Source organism: Neofelis nebulosa, chromosome 12 (genome assembly GCF_028018385.1).
Source record: "Neofelis nebulosa isolate mNeoNeb1 chromosome 12, mNeoNeb1.pri, whole genome shotgun sequence".
Classification (NCBI taxonomy): Eukaryota; Metazoa; Chordata; class Mammalia; order Carnivora; family Felidae; genus Neofelis; species Neofelis nebulosa.
The window spans coordinates 43,465,988-43,488,726 of NC_080793.1; the positions used below are offsets into that span (position 1 = coordinate 43,465,988).

Consider the following 22,739-nt stretch of genomic DNA (forward strand, 5'->3'; position numbering starts at 1 on the left):
GATGCCTGCTAGACCTAGGTCATGGTTCACTATTTTTCCATTAAAATGAAGAAATACCTTGTTTGTTGCAGGTTCACTTCAAGCAGTTGGCTTGTGGGACTCTGAGAGATGCTGCCGCCCATGACATGTTGGAATTATCATGATCAACTACCCAGTTTGGATTTCAGCCAGTGGCCAGGAGCTTTGCATGGTAGACAGCAAGGGTTGGATTTTTAAAAAGAGTAAACCAGGTAAGATTTGAAGAAGACATTGGATCATTTATCATTTGCTCTAAGGGTTTTAGTGTGTTGCCAAGATGCATTGAATAATGTACAGCTTTTCTATTTATTTTCTAAGTCCACTGAACAGGTTGTTGAAGAATGGTACTCCCTTGGATTTAGGAGAATGTATAGAGTAATAATTGAGTCCATTTTTTCTCAAGAGGAGAAAGGAGTTATTTTAAGATACATATAAAGCAGACCCAAGACACTATGGATGCAATAGCCCAAAACTGCAAGCTAAGGAGATTTCCTCTTTAAGTAACTACTCTGAACTATAATGGAATAAGCAGTTGTACTTTTGAAGGTGTTGTAGGAAAAGTGTTGCTGTTAAGTTGTTGTACTATACACGATATCGAAATGTGAGTGTCGGTTTATAGCATATGATCTTATAAATATGCCTCAGGGTTACTCTAATTTAGAAGATTATACCATTATTCTGCCGTTTATTTCTTTGTAAGTATTTATCATTCCAATTTCGGTTCATGTAAGTATTATTTAAAATGGCGACACAATGACATCCTTCATTATTGTGGCTCTTAGATTTTAAAATGTTATGCTTTTATTCAAGTATTCTTTTTGCGACTTTTATCTATTGCATTCTGGAAACTCTTCTCAACCATTACCTATAGTTTGCCAGACCTTCTTATCTCTCTCCTTAACTGTCTGCCTCCTCCATAATATAATTTAAATCTGTTATCAACAATTACCTGGGAGAAGCAGTAGTCATTCTTGTGCTCTGACTTTAAGACCAATCAAAGCTTTTTCAGATTCTTTGAATTTTAGGCATCCCAAAGCATGATTTTCTTTAAGTTCAGTTATAGAAACAGAAAATATAAGTAAAATGCATTAATTGAGAAAAAAGGAGGGAGATTATTCTAAGTCACTTGAACTATTTAAACCAATACAGCTTTCTTACTTTCTGAAAATAAAGTAGGTAGAACTCAGTCATCAATAAATAAATTATAGCGTAAGATAATTATTTGGGTATAAAAGAGAACTTCTGAAGTGACTGAAAATAATTGATTCTTTAAAGTATAATAAATAAGCCTTCCCAATCCCATAATAACTTATTTGTCTGTAAGATGATATCAAGAGAGAAAAAACTCAAAATACTCACAGATTTCAAATTTATTAGAAGTAGTATAGATGACCAGACTCATGGCAGAAATCCTTACTGATAAACTGAGTTGTGGACAATTGTCGTGCTTAGTGGCAAGGGGGAGTTATGCACACTTACAAGAGTTCTGCTAGTCTGTAAATAAAAGGGACTATACCTCAACCTGCTTCCGTGCTTTGTAGCATTAGAATGAAGCAAACGATTATAACAAGAATGCTTCATGATAGATTTACCTGTTTTATTTATTTATTTATTTATTTATTTATTTATTTATTTATTTATTTTTGAGAGAGAGAGAGAGCAAAAGCAGGGGAGGGGCAGAGAGAGAGGGAAACACAGAATCTGAAGCAGGTTCCAGGTTCTGAGCTGTTAGCACAGAGCCCGACACAGGACTGAAAGCCACAAACCGTGAGTGGTCAGAGAGAAGTCAGATGCTTAGTGGACTGAGCCACCCACGTGCCCCAGATTTACATATTCTTAAATGTTTAAGTCTTAATATCTGAGTCCAAAATAAATTCCATCCTGATTGTGCTTATTTCTCTATTTTCAACAAAATTGGGTTCCATGTTAAAACATCAGACTTAGAAGAAAAAGACAAAAAGAAGGATAAAATGAAACCAGTTTTGAAGGGCCTCATGTGATAATGCGATTACTAGCACTTCTTTAATCTTGTCACAAGGAAGAGTTCTCCTGTACTGTGAGATCAGCATTTTTGTTCTTTAGAACACCTTTCTGAACTTTGTAAGTTAGCAATATAGAAAAAGTGTACAAGTGCTTTTGATCCAAGAAACATAACTTCTTTTCTCTTCAGTCAACCTTTTGAAAGTGAATCCTATTGATTAGGAGGTAAAGAGATAGTACACTCTACTGTTCTGTATAAAAACATATATTGTAGAAGGGCCCCAAGCACATAAAAGATTTGACAGTGAATTCATGTATTTTCCCAGTGACAGGTTAACTCTTTAAAAAGGAACAGAAAATTTATACATTATAGTTTTATAGCTTATATTAGTTTTAAATTCATTTTTGTTCTCTGTTGTAACGACGGTAGTTGTGTTTTTTATAGGGATGCATGTTAGCTCCTCCATAAAGTTAAGAGTGTCAAGGCTTCCCAATTCTCCTTCTCACAAGTTTATAACAAAGCCATAACAATTTGTACTGTTCCTTAGCTTAAAAGCAATTTTTCTTTCTTAACGCATTTTAAAAGTAAAGATTTGCCTAGCTCAGGATTACATTGTTGTATGTTTGTATGGAGAAGCAATATTAAGCAAGAAATACAAAATATAAAAGGTGAGGTTTTCAAAAGCGCTTCTGATAACAGCATGCCCCATGTCATGGGATATGCAGTCTCCAGCATGATTCACGAAAACATTTACACAGCACCCATATATGCCATGTGTCCCTTACTTTCTGCAGAGAGCAATGGACATTCTTACCTGTGCAACTATTCTTATTTTGAGATCTTCTAAGAACCTGGAGAACTTAGCGAGGCAACTGATTTCATCTTAAAAGGTCTTGTAGGAATCTTAAATACTTTTAGCTACCTATTTATTTACAATTCAGTTTTTGAATGTCAACAGGATGTAAAGCACTGTGTGGCCAGTAACAAATTAACAACCTTCCTTGCCCTGAATTCATCTAGCAGGGTGAAACTGCCATGTAAACAGCTCAACTTTGGGTGAAATGAACTAAAAAGTTTGATGATATATTTCAAACAGAATTCTCCAGAAACTAAGATGAAGGACTGTTGTAACTGATAGGAGTATTCAAAGGTCTTGAGGCTTAAGAGGCATTTCAGCTGCATCGCTAAAAAGTAGGGAGAAGGGCACTCAGGTGGTTCAGTCGGTTAAGCTTCTGACTCTTGATTTCAGCTCAGGTAATGATCTCAGGGTTCATGGAATCGAGCCCCTCATGGGACCCTGTGCTAACAACGGGGAGCCTACTTGGGATTCTCTCTCCCCCTCTCCTGCTCATGTGCTCTCTCTGTCTGTCTCCCTGTCTGTCTGTCTGTCTCTCTCATAAAAATAAATAAACAAACAAAAAAGGTAGGGAGAATTTTAATTGATGGGAAATGGGTGTAACAGCATTCTAAGTTCAGGGAACAGTATGGCAAAGCCACCATGATGTAAAAATATATGTTGCCTTTGGAGAATGGGAGACTTGCCCCTGGAAAGTAGGGAGACATACAGGAAGAGATGGAGGATATAGGTAGGGGCTGGACTGGAGGGCTTGGCGTGCACAGCTACGGTGTTATACATATGGACCTGATGTAATTGAATCTGTGCTTAAAGACATGGCATGGGATGTGTAGGGGCAAGGAAGGTATGTGCAGAGACAAATGGTAAACTCAGAGTATACAGTTCTATGAGTGCATAAATGTGTCATTTCTAGTGCTGCATCACCAGTGCCTGGAACAGGTCCTACTCATCACTGATTCAGACTAAATGAGTATCTCTCAGTGATAATCCAGAAACTTCTACATTTGCAACTTTCTCCTTTTTTATAAGTGGTTTGAAAACTCTTAATACAAAGGATGAAAAGTTAATGTACATGTTTTCCATCATCTACACGGGTAACACACACACACACACACACACACGCACACACACACACACTCACAACTCTCTCCCAGTGTGTGCTTGAAATTAAACCTCAGATCCTGTTCCTGAAATTTATGCCTCAATTAAGATGGGGGCAGCTGCTACCCTACTTTATTTCCCTTTTGAGACTTTTATCTCTCAGGCTTTATCCTTCCCTTCATTGTTTTATCATCCCATCAATCACTGTTTCACTCCTTGGGAATGCAGCGTGCATCGCAGGCACATTTTTATGGCCAGAAAGCAAAGCTACCCTACTTGGCATGTAGTGCTTACTTAAACCTAATTAAATAATTCTGCTGAAAGTATGTCCTTTCCAGCACTGTGCACATTTGGCCAAAATGATAGGGAACACTTTAAAGCTGTGGAAAATAACCGGGGTAGGGAGCCTGAAGAAGACACAAATTGAATGATGGTGAACTTCAGCCCAACCTTCCTTGACATAGTCCTCTAATGAGCCGGGGTGCATTCACACTTCTGCTATAGGAAACTCCTAACTCACAGCCCAGCTTTCACCCCAATTATTTTGTTGAAAATTACCATTGTTGAAGGCTCTCCAGTAGTACACCAAATTCAGTACATTTTGTATGACTGAATCATCTATTTTCAGTGAACTTCTCTTGTAGTCTGGGAAAAATCCAAGAATTTCTTTCAAAATATGCATACCTAAGGAAATGTAGATATGATTCACTATAATGTAATATTTGTGAGACCAAGGTCTTTGTCTTTCTTCTCTTAAGAGCTTAATTTCAGGGACACATTCATTTTCAATAAACATATCTGATGAGTGAATGAATGAATATCAAAAATTGTGCTTGAGATCAAATTCATAACTTCTGTATTAACAGCAGGAAATACAATTGCTCTCTTCTTAGTGAGGCCAGCTAGCATTTGGTTCATCTTGCCCAGTGTTAGATCAAAGGCATCTTATAGCTTGCAGTACTGCCATTATTTAGTGAAAGATTTTTTTTAAGTTTATTTTTGAGAGAGAGTGCACATGTGCAAGCGGGGAAGGGGAGAGAGAAGGAGACAGGATCCGAAGAGGACTCTGCACAGAGAGCCTGACATGGGGCTTGAACTCACGAACTATGAGATCATGACTTGAGCCAAAGATTTTTTATTTATTTATTTATTTATTTTTTCAACGTTTTTTATTTATTTTTGGGACAGAGAGAGACAGAGCTGAACGGGGGAGGGGCAGAAAGAGAGGGAGACACAGAATCGGAAACAGGCTCCAGGCTCCGAGCCATCAGCCCAGAGCCTGACGCGGGGCTCGAACTCACGGACCGCGAGATCGTGACCTGGCTGAAGTCGGACGCTTAACCGACTGCGCCACCCAGGCGCCCCAAAGATTTTTTTTTTAAATCATATGATGACAAAAATTTTTTATGCATATGAATGATTTAATATAAAATAAAGGATCAAGAAAAAAAAATATTAAATGCCTTGTTGCTTTTATAAGTAAAGTATGGTTCTATTTTACAGTCATAAATTTTGAATTTTTATTTTTATAGATCCCAAATGCTTGGAAGAAAGAAGTAAGGCTTTCCCTGTTTCCATGCTATTGAGTGTGAATTTCTCTGGGTAGAAGTCACTAGACTACTGCTATCCTAGCAAGCTACCCTTTCATATTTCAAGAAGACAGGTTATAGCAAATTGTGGTTGTGAATATACTATCTCAATTAAAGGCCCTGTCTTTAAGTAAAGCCTGGATTTGAATCCAAACTCTGACACTTACAAATTATATGACCTTGGGTAAGTAATTTATCATCTGAGAACTTTGATTCCCAACTTGTAACACGCACGTAGTAGTAGCTGTCCCATGTATAATTGTGAGGATTAAGTGAGATCACACATATAAAACACTCAGCAGAATATCTGACACATTATAAATAAGTGATATATATAAAAATATATCTATTTATAAATTACTGATATACTGATTTATAAATTACTGATATATAAAAGTTACTGATATTTATTATTATTATTATTATTATTATTACCACTAATAGTCTATTGTTATTATTACTACTAATAGTCTATAGATGTAGCAGTTCTACCTAGAAGTTCATTTGTTTCAGCGAAATGTCAGAATATTTTATCCTTAGTCCCTAGAAGTAAATGATATGTAAAATGCTTAGCATTTACACACCTCATAAGCACTCAATTACTGTTAGTTGTTGTGGTGCTAGTTTTAATTGTCATTTTCCCATATAAGCACTTCTTTTCTTTAGGCTCTTTGAGGAGATCTTGGGTCTAATCTCTTTATAGCAACAACTTCCTTCTTAGGATAATGGCAAGTCTATGTATTGTGGTTAGTGTCATGACTTTAAGATAAGGCCCAATCCGTTATTGGTTATATTATAATCACATTGCTGGGTGTCTTGATATTGAGGTGAATAGCATTTTCTTTAAAACCAAATATGACCAGAATGGTTTTTCATACCAAATTATAGTCTTTAGAATCAATAAAACACATTGAAAGCCACTAAAGGAAACATTAACATATATCTGACAGTAGCAAACAAATCATCCTGATCTGTTGACATAATTCTCTAATATGGAAATACTACTTTAACATATACTCATAGATACTGTCTTTAGAGGTCCCTGACATTAATCAAGTAGTATATATGTAATTATGCCTTTAACCTTTCCTTTTGTTACATGTATTTTACACAAAAATACTGTTATTAATTTTAAAATGAAAATTTAGGATTAAAACTGCTTTTAACGTGGTAAAACAATACTTTAAAAATTAACTGTCATGATTAATTTCACAACATGCCACCTAAAACCATAGAGGAGAAGAACGGGGATAAATTAGAGACAATTCCATGAATTTCTGGCCTGTGCTTCATAGACTGTTGGTTTTGGGTGGCTCTATTCTTGTCAACAAATGGTAGAATCTAGATAAATCAGCTGAGATGTGAGGGAAGACAAGTAGACTAGAAAACCGAGGGAGGGTCTGTTGAAAATGAATCACTCTGAGGTAAATAAAGGATTCCAGGCTTTGGCAAAGGACTTTCTAGGATTGGACTGTGAGTTTCTGCAAAGAGCCAGGTCCAGAAAGATGCTCATCTTGCCCTGGCAGCTCACCGCTGCCCTTGATGAGGGGCAGAGGAAGCCATTGGTGGAGAGGAGAGAGATTCAGGGATGCACCGTGGTTTGGAAGTAGCTGAAGTGATGGGCTGTGCAGTTGATTGGGCAGTCAAGAAGCAGAATCATGCCAGGGGTTACCAGCTCGATAGCACGTGTGTGCTGAGTTTGAACTGAGTGGCAAGAAATCCCTGAGTGAGCAAGGGGAACATTTCATTAGAAGGGAGTTATTTATTCTAAGGATAAGATTTAGCATGAAATTAAGATACTGCTGAAGTCAATCTTTACAAAGTCTCTTCTGCAGAAATATTGATAACCAACACCTGGTTATATCATGTCTCTTTCTACTGCATTCAACAGGACAGTAGGAATGAAATAATAATGATACCCACCCTCAATTGAATATTGGGATCAATGTAAGTCTTTTATATCAATAACCCTGAAATATAGACACAGTTATACACATATCAAGATGAAAAAACCAGGACTTGGAAAGGTTAGTTACTTTTCCAAGCTCACACAGCTCGCATGTGTGCGGGCAAGATCTCCCAAGATCTCCTTTGTCTAAAACCTGTGTGTATTCCATTATATTATTATCCTATTTTTCAGTTCCTGAGACTAATGTTCCAATCTTTATGCCATTATATATGCGAGTACATTTGCTGTTCTATGTATTTTTATATTTTGTAATTTTTTCTTGCATATGTGTGCATATTGCTTTTCCATGAATTTGAAAGTTGCTTAAGAGGTAGAGTATCTCTTTTTTATGGAGGGCCCATTAGTGCTAGTCCTGGGCCATTATGCAGGGCAGGGCCATTATGATAGGCCCTGATTCTGAGCACATGTTTCCTGCTAATGATACCAGTTAACAAACTGGTTTCCTCTTTTCAACAGAGAATTTACATAGACTTCATAAATAACTCTTGGCATAAATGCCACAATTTATGTACCTATAATTTTTTGAATACCTACATAAATGGCCACAATTAAAATAATTTGAGAAGGGCGACTGGGTGGCTTTGTCGGTTAAGCATCTGACTCTTAATCAGCTTGGATCATGATCTCACAGTTTGTGAGTTCAAGTCCCATGTCAGGCTCCGTGCTAACAGCACAGAGTCTGCTTGGGGTTCTCTCTCCCTCTCTCTGCCTCTCTCTCTCTCTCTCTCTCTCTCTCTGTCTCTCTGTCTCTCTCTCAAAATAAGTAAACTTTAAAAATAATTTGAGTAATGTATTGTCTTTCATCTATGTAGCATTTCTTTCCCCTAACAGAGAGCACCAGAGTGATTTAACATCATTTTCCAGCATGCTTTTGTGGAACACTGATCTGGAGGTGTATGTTCCATGTACAAAGGGTTTTGCAGCCAATTGCATTTTGCTGGTGTAGTAATTTATGATAAGGACTGGCTCAAAAAGAAAAGGTTTAGGTTTAACTGCAACAATTGCCACTCCCTTCCTGAATAAATGGAGGATTGTTGGTCAGAGGAATATAAATGATCTTGAACGATCTTTTCCCACAAGATTACAACTCTGATATTAAGTACAGAGGTTTTGGCCAGTCACATTCTTATTCTTTTTTTTTTCCCCTCCCATTTCTTTTCCTCTCTTTTTTCCTCTCCTTCCTCCTTCCCTCTTCTTCCTTTTTCCTTCTCCCTCCTTTTCCCCCTCCTCTTCCTCTTTCTTCTTCTTCCTCTTCTTCTACCTCTCCCCCCTGCCTGCCCCATACACACATACTCTTCCCTCTTTTTTTCTCTCCTCCCAACCTATGAGCATGCTAACATTTTCCCCTCTTTGGGATTTCCCGTGTTTTGATCCAAACATACCATCACCTCCAGTATATCCCTTCTCTAGATATGTTACTCTAGATATGAGGTTATAACTTTCTTTTTCATATCAGCCAAGTCTTGACACTGTTCTCCATCTCCTTGTTTTTAACCAGAGAGACGTTGTAACTTCAAGGCAACCCTTATAGATAGAGTTCCTTTTAGTAGGGAATTACTCTTCAGAGGGTAACCTCACTTTCATATTCTTGGTAGGAGAATTCTATATACACAGCTACATTTTACACATTCAAAATGCAGCCCTAATTATGAAGCCAAAGCCAGTTAGTGTTAGGCTACATCATTAGCACCATCATTAGGAAACTTTTGCTGAGAGTCTTTTTTGCAGGGGGCACAAGGCCATAGGAAACAGTCTCCATTTCTGTCTGCTTTCACTTCCACATAGATTAAAGACCGTCGCTACTCTTAAATATTAACTTTACCCTGAAGGAGTTTATGATGCCTGTGCCAAGCAACACAGATATGTAACACTACCAAAAAAGAAAAAAGACGGTACTGTAAGTATCAGGCAGGAACTTGGATAGATGACAGAAACAACAGATTCAGAGGAAAAAAAAGTCCTGGGAGGCTAGAGGTCTCAGGGAAGCTTTATGAAGGAGGTGGATCCAGAACTGAGTCTCAAAGATTAAGAATTGTCTTTGGTTTTAAAAAATGCTTGGCCACAGAAGTCTTTTCACCTTTCCTTATCTTTGGTTTTGTCTTCCATCCATTCAAACCTACAGCTGAGAGCAAATAGCAACATGTCATTTCCATACCTTGAGGATGAAGCGCTATTTCTCAATGTGTCTCTTTTTGCCTCTTGAGACATTCATATGCATGCACTTTATTTGGTTCTTAGTGTTACTACACAGTGCTTGTTACCATCTGTCATGCATATCTGGCTATTATTTGTCCTTCTCAACCCCTTACCATACTTCTCCATACTTCTCCTTCTCCATACTTCCATTACATCTGCTTCTGTAACCACAATGTGAGTCCTCTAAGGCAGAGATCAATTCTAACTTATTCCTGTTTTCCCAGAATGATTGTATCCCACAGAGCTGGCATGTATAAATGAACATACGCCTTTTCTTCTCAATCACATTAGGACTAGGTCACTTAATTTTTTGTCAGTTTTGATGACTGGTAATCCAACCTTACTCTCTTCTATGCCTTTGCTTAGCTGAAATGCCTTTATGGGATGGCTGAAAAGAACAGTGTTTTCTAGAATGTTTAGTAAAAGTGTTGTGGGCTGCCAAATATGATGTAAATTATCAGGATTAAGAACAAAAATTCTATCTGCAGAACTGGAAATATTTCAGATGGTATTTAAATGTGACTCGAAAATGTGATTTCATGAAAATGTTAGTATTTATATGAACAATTCAAAGTACACGGAAAACTAATACTGATAGAAAAATTTTAAGAGTTTAAATCCCTTTTTATGAGTCTATGTTACTGGAATTTAGTTAGGCTCTAAAGCTTTGTAAATATCCTCTAGTAGAAAGTCTCCTACCCTACTTCTGAATATCTCCTGGATGTAGTTGATATAAATTCATTTATCAAATCTGATATGATGTAAGCCAAAAGAGTACAGTTATTACAGTACAATGTTTAAGCTAATTTATGATAATTTTTATTAAAAAATTAACATTTTGTTTCCCGGATGAGCCTGCAGCAGAATGAAAACATGCTTCATCAGCGGAATGGGTAGTATTTTCTCCAACTGATCTTTCATCCAAGGGAATTCTTAAGCCAGAACCTTCTAAAAGATATAATTTGGAGAACTTCCAAAAAAGAGAAAAAAATACCTGTCCTGAAAAGAATGGTAAACTATAGTGTGATCTCATTTGTCCTAAATTCTGCATATCATTCACCCACGAGCTGTAGTTGTCTCACCCTTAGGTGATATGTCCCATAACTCATTCTAGTCAATCGGATGCATTTACTACTAAAGGGACTCATATCTTGGAAATAACCTTCCTGTTTCAAACTGTGTTCTCTAATGAATGAGAAGGTAACTGCATTAAGTACCTTTCTAGTTGCCAAGTGTAATCATCTTCTACCTAGGCGAGTGTGTGGCTGGCCTCTGTATCTGGCATCCTTTGTGAAATGTAATCACGGGTGTAATTTAAGTGGAACTCAGGGACCGGACATAGAAGTTTCCTCAAATGCTTGGATTATAAATATCAATAGCAAATTCAGCTTGCCTTTTCCACAAGGCATTTTCTTTCCTATTTGGACACAGTCATGGGTTCAAACAGGAATCTTTCAAATGCAGAAACCCAGTAGCTGAGGTTTGAATATATCAGGGAGGTATTTGCAATTTAGACTTGGAAACAAATCTGTTACAAATGAGAATCAAGTAATTCCAAATGCATAAAGATGAATGTAAATATATGCCAGATCTGCCTTAGGATAGTATAATTCAATTAGTAACAAACACACTGCTATTTGTGATTTCACTTCCCACTGTATTAGCTGATTAGGGCTCTGTATTAGTGTCCACATGTCTATTTCCCTTTCCCACCAGATTAAAAACATTTTAAGGCCCAGAACTGGTTCTTACCTATTGTAGGAATATTTACCCCTAAAATAAGTCCTGACAAAAAGAAGTGATGATAAGTGAATGAATTAAAAAAAAAAAAAAAAAAAAAAAGCCTGACACCTAACAGTCCCTTAATAGGTATTTATGAATAAGTGAATTAATGAATGGATGAAAGAATGAATAGGCACATGACATTTTATCACAGTGGATATATTTTAATAGCCAGTTGAGGCTTTGGTCAAAACAAAAGGGTATGCACTCTCTTATTTAGTTTAGTAATCAATTAGACTGACATTCAAATTTGAATATTACATTAAAAAAAATAGAAGTAAAATTCCTAGAGGCGCCTGGGTGGCCCAGTTGGTTAAGTGTCAGATTTAGGCTCAGGTCATGATCTCGTGAGCTCATGGGTTCGAGCCCCTTGTCGGGCTCTGCTGACAGCTCAGAGCCTGGAGCCTGCTTCAGGTTCTGTGTTTCCCTCTCTCTCTGCCCCTCCCCTGCTCATGTTCTGTCTGTCTCTGTCAACAATAATTAAGTGTGTTAAAAAAAAAAAAAAAGTAAAATTCCTTGCCAGCATTTCCAAATTGCACACTCTATTCTAATGTTTTAAAATAAAATTATCTTCCTACTGGCAAAGAGTGACATTTATAGTGTGTGCTAGGTATTTGTAAATTTCACCCTGTTCTGCCCATGCATTCACATCCCACCTACCTTCATTTTCAGTAACTCTTCCTGTTTAAAACAAAATTAAAACAGCTACTTTTCAGAGTTTGCAGGTCAGCAGATATTTTGTATTTGAATGAAATTCTTTAAAAGGACCATTTTAAATAATTTTGTATGATATATGTTATATTGTTTATCTTATGTGGTTAGGAAAAAGGGATATAAAGGTTATTTGTTATAGACAAAACAATCACTGGGTTTTAATATTTAAATGTGAGTCAATTCAAGGTCTGACTATTCTAGGGAAGATTTAGGCACTTGCCATGTGACTGTTAGGAAAAACACACATTTTGCACTTATCCAATAGAAAAGTCACTACAGAAAACTGGGCACTGGCCTGGCACATTGCCTTTACCCATTTAGAATTGCCTGCAGGGAGAACGACCCAGTTCTTTAATTGGAGAGCACCAAATGTATTTACTACTGGATATATAAAGACCAACCATTCAGATCACCATGACATCTAAACAACTTGAAGGTGCTTTACTTCTGCCCTGAACCCTGTACTTCTGCAAAGGGATGTTGTCTTCATTGAAACAAACTTCCAAGTAGTAGCCATACATAAAGGAAATCACACAAAGATGATCCTTAGGTGATCTAATAACTTCATCAGTAGTACACTGTGTTTATTGGTAAGAAATGAAATTCATAACCTTTTAACATTCTTGGGTTTCTTTGCATGCCTTCATTCCCATACTACCCTAAGTTTATATTTGTTACAGTCATGAAAGAAAAAAAAAAAAAGATATACCTTTGAACATACTGAATACCTTTGTTAGACTGAGATCTCCTTTTGTCCCTGGTGTAACTACCCAAGTGATGAATATTTAGTACCTCCCCAATAAATGTTTGCTGAATTAATGAGCACTGCCTGCACACTTTTCATATCATCTTCAGATGTCCATTCTTTGCCATTCTGTCTATTGCTTCATTTAACATTTCCCCCAAAATCACTCAGAAAATATTTATTAATATCTACAATGTCGTAACATAGTGTTTTCCTTCTCAGATCTTGTGATACTCCCTTCATTGTCCCAAGGGAACTGACAATCCAGATGGAGAGATAAGACAAAAAACACATAAAAGACTAAATTATGACTTGAAGGAGTAAATGATTAAGGGTAAAATGAACAGCATAAATGATATGAAGATAGTGTTTTCTGTGATTATGCCTAAGCTACATCCATTTAGAAGATTCGTATTTGGGAAAACTTGAGATTCTTGGGGGCAGCTTCCAGAGCTGGGGACTGAGGGGCTTCCAAGAAGAAAAAAATCTAAACGAAGAGAATCAGTAGACAAACCTGACCTAATAAGCAAGTCTTAGTCATCAGAGGGGCAGAGTGATGTGATGAGCTGGTTGAATTTGTCCCCAACATAGCATTTCCGTTCACAAATGAGTCATATGAGAATTTTAAAGAGAAATAAAGAACTGTGACATAGAGCTGAAATTCGTCTGTAATATATTAATATTCATGAGATATTACTCTTACATCTATAAGGTCATGGATACCAAGTTTTTGTCATTTAATAGGTGATAGCAAATGGAACGGAGGCATTGTCTCCCACTTTGCCTAAGGAATAGTGTCCATTTGAGGAACCGGAGGGTTCCACTGGCTGCTCAAACACTAATCACTGGCTAATCACTGACTACCCAAACAAGGAGCTGGCTACTCAGCTAATTAATAGTACTCAAACAGGTAGGGTCTGGAAGTATCCCCGGTGTCACGCAGAGACATCAGTGCTCAGTGAAGGTAGCAGCACCTAACTGAAATATCAGTATTATCGACGAAGAAGGAAAGGGTAGTAGTGACTATTCATATTTTTGAGTCCATGTTGATTCCCTTCAGTGATATCTCAAAATACCTAGGGCAAGACCCAAGAGAGGATATGGGCAAATGGCATGTTACATACCGAATAGATATTTTGAGAAAGGTGAGTTGACTGAGCCACGGTGCAATCTGGGAAAGCTTCATGAGGCAGGATCTAGATGTATAAGGAGAGAGGAAGATAGTGGGGAGAGGTGGTACTGAAAATGAAGATGAGCGAAGACAAAGAAGTATTTGTGGTCTGTATGGGAAACCGTGAACATAGCACTGTGACTATAGCTGTGGGTGCATTAAAAGGATGGTAGACAACTACATTAGAAATGGATATCACGGGGTCATCTGCGTGGCTCAGTCGGTTAATCCCAACTCTCGGTTTCAGCTCAGGTCATGATCTCACAGTTTGTGAGGTTGAGCCCCGTGTCAGGCTCCATGCTCACAGCATAGAGCCTGTTTGGGATTCTCTCTCCCTCTCTATCTGCCCCTCCCCTGCTTGCTCTCTCTCTGTCTCACTCTCAAAATAAATAAATACACTTAAAAAAATGGGAATAAGTGCCAAAATTAAAGAAGCCTAGAGCTGCATCACATTAAAAATCCAAAAATAGCAGGTTCCTGATACGAAGATTTCAGAATTTTTGATAGTAAAATCCCTCTGACTCGAGCCATGCAGTGAGCACTTCACTTATCTTTCATTTTCAAAAGCTCTGTGAGGAAGTATTATTATGTTTGTTTTATGTAAATCAAAATTAAAGCTTATAAAGTTTAAATAATTTGCCCAGTGTGACACATTAACAGTTGAGCCAGGAGCCAGGAATCAAGAGCAGATATGTGTAGTTCATATACCATTGCCACCCTCTTCTAACTGTACTCTGCTCCACACCCTGATCTCCATAGCATCAAGTCAGCATTGAATTTTTCCCACTCTGTTCTTTGTCTTTGGATAATAGTGATTCCATACTATACACAGATAGGAAAAACATGAATGGTGGGTCTCTCACTTCTCAAAATCCCTTCTTTTCACTTCACCTGACATTTTTTGATATTCACTTAACCTGACATTTTTTAAAGTTACAGGCCTTGATTTTTTTTTTTTTTAATTTTAGTGCCTTGTGATGAATCTGACTTGAGTGGTTTGCCTTGACATGTTAATGCTAGAAGAGATCATGTGTGTGGTATTTCTTGTGCCCTCAATAACTTAGGGGCAGAGTTTAAGAATTAAAGGAGATCATACGGGAGAAAGGAAATAGGTTTTATAAAGGAGGATGAGGCAAGCATAAGAAGTGTTGAAGACAGAAGAGACTGAAGTCACAGAGGACTGACATGGGTGGGGAATGAGTAGTCTTGACTTGCTCTATCTAGAAAATGGACTTCAGAGGAGACAAGACCAGCATTCTGAACTGAAAATAGACATGACTTGGGTCCAGAAATGAAGATGCCCACAATGACAGGAAATCGGTAAAAGCTTTCTCTACAGCTGAAGGAGGATAAACCTTCTATCTACTCTAAATGCCTATGAGCAACAAACTTAATTCATTCCCAAGACCCTGTTAAAACTGCTGTGAATATACTTGAGCACCACTAAGGGCATGAGCTACTGTTGAGGAAAGATGACAGTGGTAAATGCAACATCTTAAAGTTGGTTGGAAGACAGAAATAACATACCATGTTGGGTGTTGCAAGAGGGTGCCATCTTTGAGGGAGCAAGCTACTCTGCTACCATTCCTACTGCTTCATGTAAAACTTGTTTCATCGCACTTCATCTTAACTGAGTGAATGTGTTTGACCTAGCAAAAGTAGCCCACAAAGAAACTGCATTTTAATAAAATTGTATGTGAATTTGTCTTGGAAGTTTGAAATAATTGGGAGATAAATCCAATTTTAAGAGACAAATGAAGAAAAATCTGCAATATGCGCAGTTCAGTTAGCATTATGCATGTGGTTTTCTTCTAATTTATAATGGAGGAAGTTTTCCAAGTTATTTATGGACTCAGTGAAAAATTAAAATGTGCTATCAAATATATCTGGATGTCACTGTAACCCAAACATTAGTCATGCATTTTCAAATTTCTGGAAAAAAAGAAAATCCTCATAAAAAGACCTTAGTTACTCTTGTAACTGTACTCTTACAAATGGAACTTAGAATAATACAATAGAGGTTTGCATAAGGGGCAGTGGTGGAACAGAGGAGAGAATGGCTGAAAATAAATTAGTGTCTTAGAAACATAATTTTGACAAATATCGCTAGAACTAATGTTTTTATGCTTTGGTCACTGATGTAATGCAATAACATGAATTCTAAAGAATATGTTCATATATACCATCATCTACAGTAAATATTAATTCTAAATCCACTTTAGCTCTCAAATATGTCCAATTTTCCCCATCCTCTCTGCTCCTCGATTGATACAATGGCCTCTTAACTATTCTCTATAGCTCAAGTCTGGCCCCTGCTCAGTCTGTTTGCCATCAAATGGGACTTAGCATTTGGAGGAAGATCGAGTTCCTTTTGTCCATTGCTCTCCAGGTAGGGAGATAATAACTGTGCCTGGAGCATTTGCTAAAGAAATTAGTTCTGTCCTCCTGTTGGTCCATAAAAGTGTAAACGTTGTCATGTCAGAAGATCACAGAGATTCTGTCAGGCTTACTTTCTAAATATCAATGCCAGGAACCATTCATTTAGCTGTAGCTCCTACTAAGGGATTAAAGCGTTTCCTCCCTTTTTGTACCAATGGGACCCTTGCTTACCCAAAGTCATAGTAACAATTCTTCCACAATCCTAACCTCCTTTTATGCAGAAGGAGTTAATTAAATGAAATAGTAAGGAGCAAAGCAAAATGGACATAATATGACAATTCAATCTGATGGCCTCCTTCCTCTGATTGGTAGCTTGGAATTTTTTGTGCAGTCCTTTCCTGACTTTCCTGGGCTCCAGGGTATTTGAGAGCTTTTCAAATAGTGCTCACTATTAAGGGCTTGGTTAGCAAAAAATATTAAGTGACCATTTTCCCTGAATGGAAGATTCTGTATAGTTTTTGTGGCTTCCTTATTCAAGTGTGGTTAATTTTAGCCCTGTTTCATTTGTCTATACAAAAGGACCACTATGCTTTTTCCTCTGACAGGATTAACTGATAGTTAAGTCCATAAAATCAGTGTAAATAGAATTATAAGAAGCTTCATTTACTGGGGCTGCATCCAAGAGCAAGATAACTAGGGCGTTTGGAATAAACATTCTTTTCCAAGGAGCCAGAGTACAAGTGGTAGCTCACATGATCTGCAAGAACCAATTGTATAAGTTGTTAGGAAGGAGTTATTTCCCTTTTAAAATAAAAGTCAGCCCACAAATATTTGTTGAGTGCCTACCATGAGAGAGGCATTTTTCTAAGTTCTAGTGATGGTGGAGAACCAGAAAGATGGATCCTAGTGATAAGGACTAATAAGAAGCTTACATTCTAATGCAGAGAGGCATATAATTAATGATGTCAAAAGAAACTAATTCAAGTGACCCCCCCAAAGAGGTTAAAGTCTTTAATAAGCTGATGTGCATCAGAAGCACCTAAAGACCAGGTAACTCTCCAAGTTGAAGCCAGGTTGGGATTTTATAGGGGGAGGACAGTTGAAGAGCTCCCTGAGTAAAAAGCCTTCAGGGGCTTCATTGGAGACCCCTCTCTTCTCTCCAACTGCCCCAGATACTGAAGGCATCAGAATGGATACAGCCATGTTTTGCTTTCTTCTTCAGCATTCAGAGTTCCATGGGAGGGCTTTTTCTAGGTCTGTTTCTTACCCCACCTGAAACCTCTGTGATCTTTTTAGAGGGCTGGTTTCTGGGAGGTTTCCAGTTTAAATTAAAAAAATGGTTAAAGCTATTTAAATCTCCTTCTATCCAGGCATCTTCAATATTCTACAGATACGCTATTTACAAGTTCTGTGTGATCTCTGAGGAAGAGTAATAACTTGTTTTTAATGTTTATTATTTTGAGAATGAGAGCAGGAGAGGGGCAGAGAGAGGCTCTTTACTGTCAGTGCAGAGCCCACTGTGAGGTTTGATTTCACAACCTGGGAGATCACAACCTGAGCCGAAATCAAGAGTCAGATGCTCAACTGACTGAGCCACCCAGGTGCCCTAACTAATAACTGTTAAATGAAAATACCAGATTTCTCACTTCTTATTTAAAGAGCTATGTTTTACTTTTAAAAAAAAAATTTTAACGTTTAATTTTGAGAGACGAGCACAAGTGGGGGAGGGGCAGAGAGAGACAAAGACACAAAATCCAAAGCAGGATCCAGGCTCTGAGCTGTCAGCACAGAGCCCAATGCAGGACTCGAACCCATGAACCATGAGATCATGACCTGAGCTGAAGTGAGTGCCTAACCAAGTGAGCCACCCAGGCGCCCCAGGAGCTATGTTTTTCTTTACTGGGAACCTTTTAGACTGCAGATGACAGACACTAAAAATATTTATTCCTTTCTAAATATGAAAATTCTTTCTAAATTATGCTAAATAATAATATAAAGCCAATGCCTTACTAGATAAAAGGCATTTGTAAATATGTGTCTATAAAGGTAGTAATTTGGGTGAAACATTCCCTAAACAAACTAGGAACAATGGAGAAAAATTATTTTTCCCCCTGTGATCAACTCAAGTCCTAAGTATTTTCTTTTTACTGTTTCTTACCAATACAGAGCAAGGGGGCAAGAGGACTTTGCTGCTGAAATGTAAATCACATGAATTTATAGGTTGCTTAATAACTGATGATAGGGAACAATGCCAATGCTTTAATGATCTTACTTGAATATTTTCCTTCCTGTTTAAGAAAGTATATTGTGTAATAGCATCAGGTTTCAGACATTAATGGGCATGGGATCCACTCAGGGACCTGCTACCTGTTTGAACCGTGGCAAATGGGTTAGGACCTTCTGAGCCTTAAATTCCTCATCTGTAAAGTCTGGATTACAGTCATAGCTCATGAAGTTTCTAACAGTTAAATAGAATATGCATGTAAATTGTAAGCTTGGTGTCTGGTATACAGTAAGCTTTCAATAGATGTTAGGCCTTAATATTAGTAGTATGATCACTAATTATTATCTTCCCAACAGAACAAATCCAATTCAGGAAGAGCCCTTTGGCAGAGCCTTCAAAACATATGCGTGATCTGAAGCTCACCTACCAGCTGCTAATTTGCTTGTTTATTTCATTTGATTTTCCTTAGCTGCACATAAGGGAGGTGGGTGGGAGAAGCTTAATTTATTTGTCCCTTTTTTTGAAAATGTGGGTTTTGGCTCTCACACTATTTTGAGGCATGGTCTGGTGGTGGCAGTGGGGATATGCACACTTTAGGGAGGTGGGAGGGTTATGTAGCTCTCCTGGTGGCTCTAGCATCTTTCTCTCCCCTGCCCCCGACCCAGTGATGATCATAGGTGCTAGATTGCCAGTGCTGCCAACCAAAGGCCTCTCCTCCCACAGATCTGGAAACACATGAAAAGAGCCATGACTCATGGGCTACAACTTTTTCAGCTGCTTGATATGAGCACTGATAGGCTCGGCTCCCATGTTTCCATCACCCCACAGGCTAGCTGAGGGGGAAAGGGCTCTGTGGGTTTCAAATAAAGTGCTTCCTGACTGTAATTGAGAGCCACTGAGAGACTCCGTGGAGAGGTTAGGACGTGGTTCCTGTTCCTTTGCTAAAGTCAGTGGAGAGGATGAACTGGGGGGACACCAGGGTATCCTCGGATCCTTACAGGTATGGCATTTGAGGTATTTCAAATCTGTCTTTACAAAGTATCAGAGAATCCGTGCTTTCCTGCATTCCATCCTTTGTACTTTGCACTGTTGTCTAGAACTGAATGCGTGTTATCTCTTGTGGTGGTGGTTGTTATTTGGCTTGCTCCGTGGACTGGGTGCTCTGTGAGGGCAAGTCTTTTTAATCACTGGATCTCCAGGCCTGAGCTCAGTGCCTGATAGGCAATAAGTGCTTAACAGGAATCGTCACCTGCATGGATGGATGGATTGGTGAATGGTTCAGTGAATGGCTATACTAATGAAACTGGGGAAAAGACAATATGCCAGCACAGTGGACTGTGTACATATGCAAATACTTTGTGATTAAAGGATGGGCATGGGGGAGGAATTATTGATAAAAATCCTGGTTCTGAAATTCAGAATACTTACTTTGCTGTCAAATGTGAGATCCTGTATTAGGCATGAGAGCAGTCACTTTGTCCTTAAAACCCCTAAGTAATTTGGGGGAGAATTTGGAATGAATGAAGAAAGTGTTCTGAAAAGTATAAATGGATGTCGGTGACAAACATGACATTTTAAATGAAAATTAAAACAGATTTGGTTTATATAAAAGTAAGATATGTTGAATCTGTAGGAGATTTACATGGACAGAAAGCTGAATGCTCCATTAAGAAAGAGATAGAAATTCATCCATGCACTCGTTGAAATAGTATTTTTTGAGGACCTACTTCATACTGGATACAATAGACCAACAAATGAATTGATCCACATCACAGTCCTCTGGGCCTTCACGGTTCAATCATGTAGTAGATACATGAATAAGTGATTGTAATAGCAAAACAATGGAGGTGTGATTATGGCACTACAGAAACACAAGAGATGGAGATGTTTAACCATGCTCAGACAAATCTAGAAAGGAGCAAATGGTGACATAGGGACTATAATTTAAAGGATGTATGGAAGTTTGCCATGCCGGGAGGGGAAAAGAGGTGCTACATGTGCAGACATAGAGGGGCTGGGAAGAACAGGGTGCATTCTGGGAAATGCCAGTACTTGTGTGTGCTCATGACTTGGGGCTGTGGATGAGGAAGGGAATAACTGAGATAACTGAGATGAGAAAGATAAATGGAGAAAATCACTCAGGACTTGTACACTAAACCTTGGATTCAAAATGATCCCTCCATGTAGATGATGCGTAGCTAGAGAATGTAGTAATCAGGGATAAGTGATTTTCCAGGTATTGACGTGTCTTGCCTCAGGTGGAAAACCATGTTCAGTGGTTATATAGTCCTGATCTGATGTGCTTTTAATTCGTTTGGGAAAGGCAGTTGATTTAAAATGTAATAATGTGATTTAACTTTATAGCCTTTTGTCAATTAGATATACATTATTTTATAAATCAGAAAAAAATTCCTTGGAAAAAATATCACCACGGTTTTATTTTAGGCCACGTGGAGAATCTTCTTATACTCAAAATGGACTCTCTGACAAGTCAGAAATAAAATCTAGGACCCCTGGTTTCCCACACATTGACTTTCTTATGAAATCACTCAGCTCAACAAATGTGAGAACCTGAAAACCTGGAAGGTGATATTTTATCTTCTTAGCTGTGTCATGCCAACTCTGTTCTAGAGTTATGTCACCAAGCTTTTCTGCAGGACTTTGAGTATCTAACTTATAAGATTGTTCATTCTTTATCTCCAATAACTTCACAGATTTTGTTTTATAATTTAGTTTAAAATTTTATTTAGTTTTAGCCAAAGAAGTGTTTAACCAAACATCTTCCTCTTAAAAATCAGTTCCCCCAATTTTGTCAGTGCATGAGATGAGTGACTGTAGAAAATCAAGAGCCCATCTCCATAAGTTGCCTGGATTAGTCTGATATTTGTTGACCTATATTTTTAGAATCCTTATATGCAAAGCACTATTGCATTTGTATGTGTGTAGGGATGTGCAGAAATAACACCAATATTGGCAGATACTCACATAGTAGATACTGTGTTGTAAGGCATTAGTCTAAGTGTTTTTTATATATTAACACATTTAATCCTTGTGTAAAAGGACAACCTCTTTAAATACCCATTTTATAAATGAGAAAAGTGAGGCTAGGGAAGATTAGTAAGTAATTTGCTTAGATCATAAGCCAGGAAATGGAGGAGGCAAGAATTGAGCTTGTGTTATCTGAGTTTAGAGCCTCTGCTCTTAGACACTGCGCTAGGCTCCATATCCTGGAAGGAAACTGAGACCTCCTGGAGTTCACAGTGGAAGTACGGGTTATTTAGCCATATGAGAACTGCTTCAGAAATACAGAATAGGAGGAGTTTTTGTCTGAGGTAATCATTAAGGACTCATAAAAGAGGAAACATTGAAACCAGACCTAAAGAATTGGTGGAATCTTGTCAGATCAGGGTTAAGATGGCACTGTAGAATGGAGATTGCCCACAGGGGCCCACAGGTGGAGGAGAACAAGGTGTATTTAGAGGACAATACATGACCCAGTTTATCTGGAGTGATGTGGAGAGCCAGCGTGAAAGAAAGTTATTGGAGTAAAGTTATTGAAAAGGGGGGTTGTAGCAAATTCCAAAGAACTTTAAAGCCTGGATAAGAGAGTCTGAAATTCATTCTTGATGTAAAGATTTGGGAGTTTTATTAGTTTTTAAGCTAAAGAATAAAATGAGGGAAGATCAATTAGTCAGTCATGGATAGGATTGATGAAGTGAAACAAGAAGAAGATTTGAAAGGAGAAAATGGCTGTTACACTAATGGAGTTAAATGCTTCATCAAGAACAACAAAAACAAAAAGGACAGAGACATATGAAGCATCTTAACTCTGAAATACAAACTGAGACAATCTGTAACTTTGCTATAGCAGAAAAGGTGCAGTTATGAAGTCTCGCCCACTCTACATCAACAGGACTTTTCCCACCATCTTGAAATCTGAAAGAACCCATTCTTCAGTTCCTCTCTGTACTCTGAAGACATGAGTAACACAATTCTTTAACATTTTTTTCTGTA

At 37.9% G+C, this 22,739-nt stretch overlaps 1 protein-coding gene across 10 annotated transcripts in view; it reads left to right on the plus strand.

The window, feature by feature from the left end:
• Window positions 1-22,739, plus strand: part of LINGO2 (leucine rich repeat and Ig domain containing 2) — a 1,171,177-nt gene that overhangs the window by 860,485 nt on the left and 287,953 nt on the right. For all 10 annotated transcript variants that reach the window (XM_058695152.1, XM_058695148.1, XM_058695150.1 and 7 more), the window contains one exon: window positions 72-230. The gene's annotated coding sequence lies outside the window, so the exon portion shown is untranslated. The remainder of the gene's footprint in view (window positions 1-71; window positions 231-22,739) is intronic.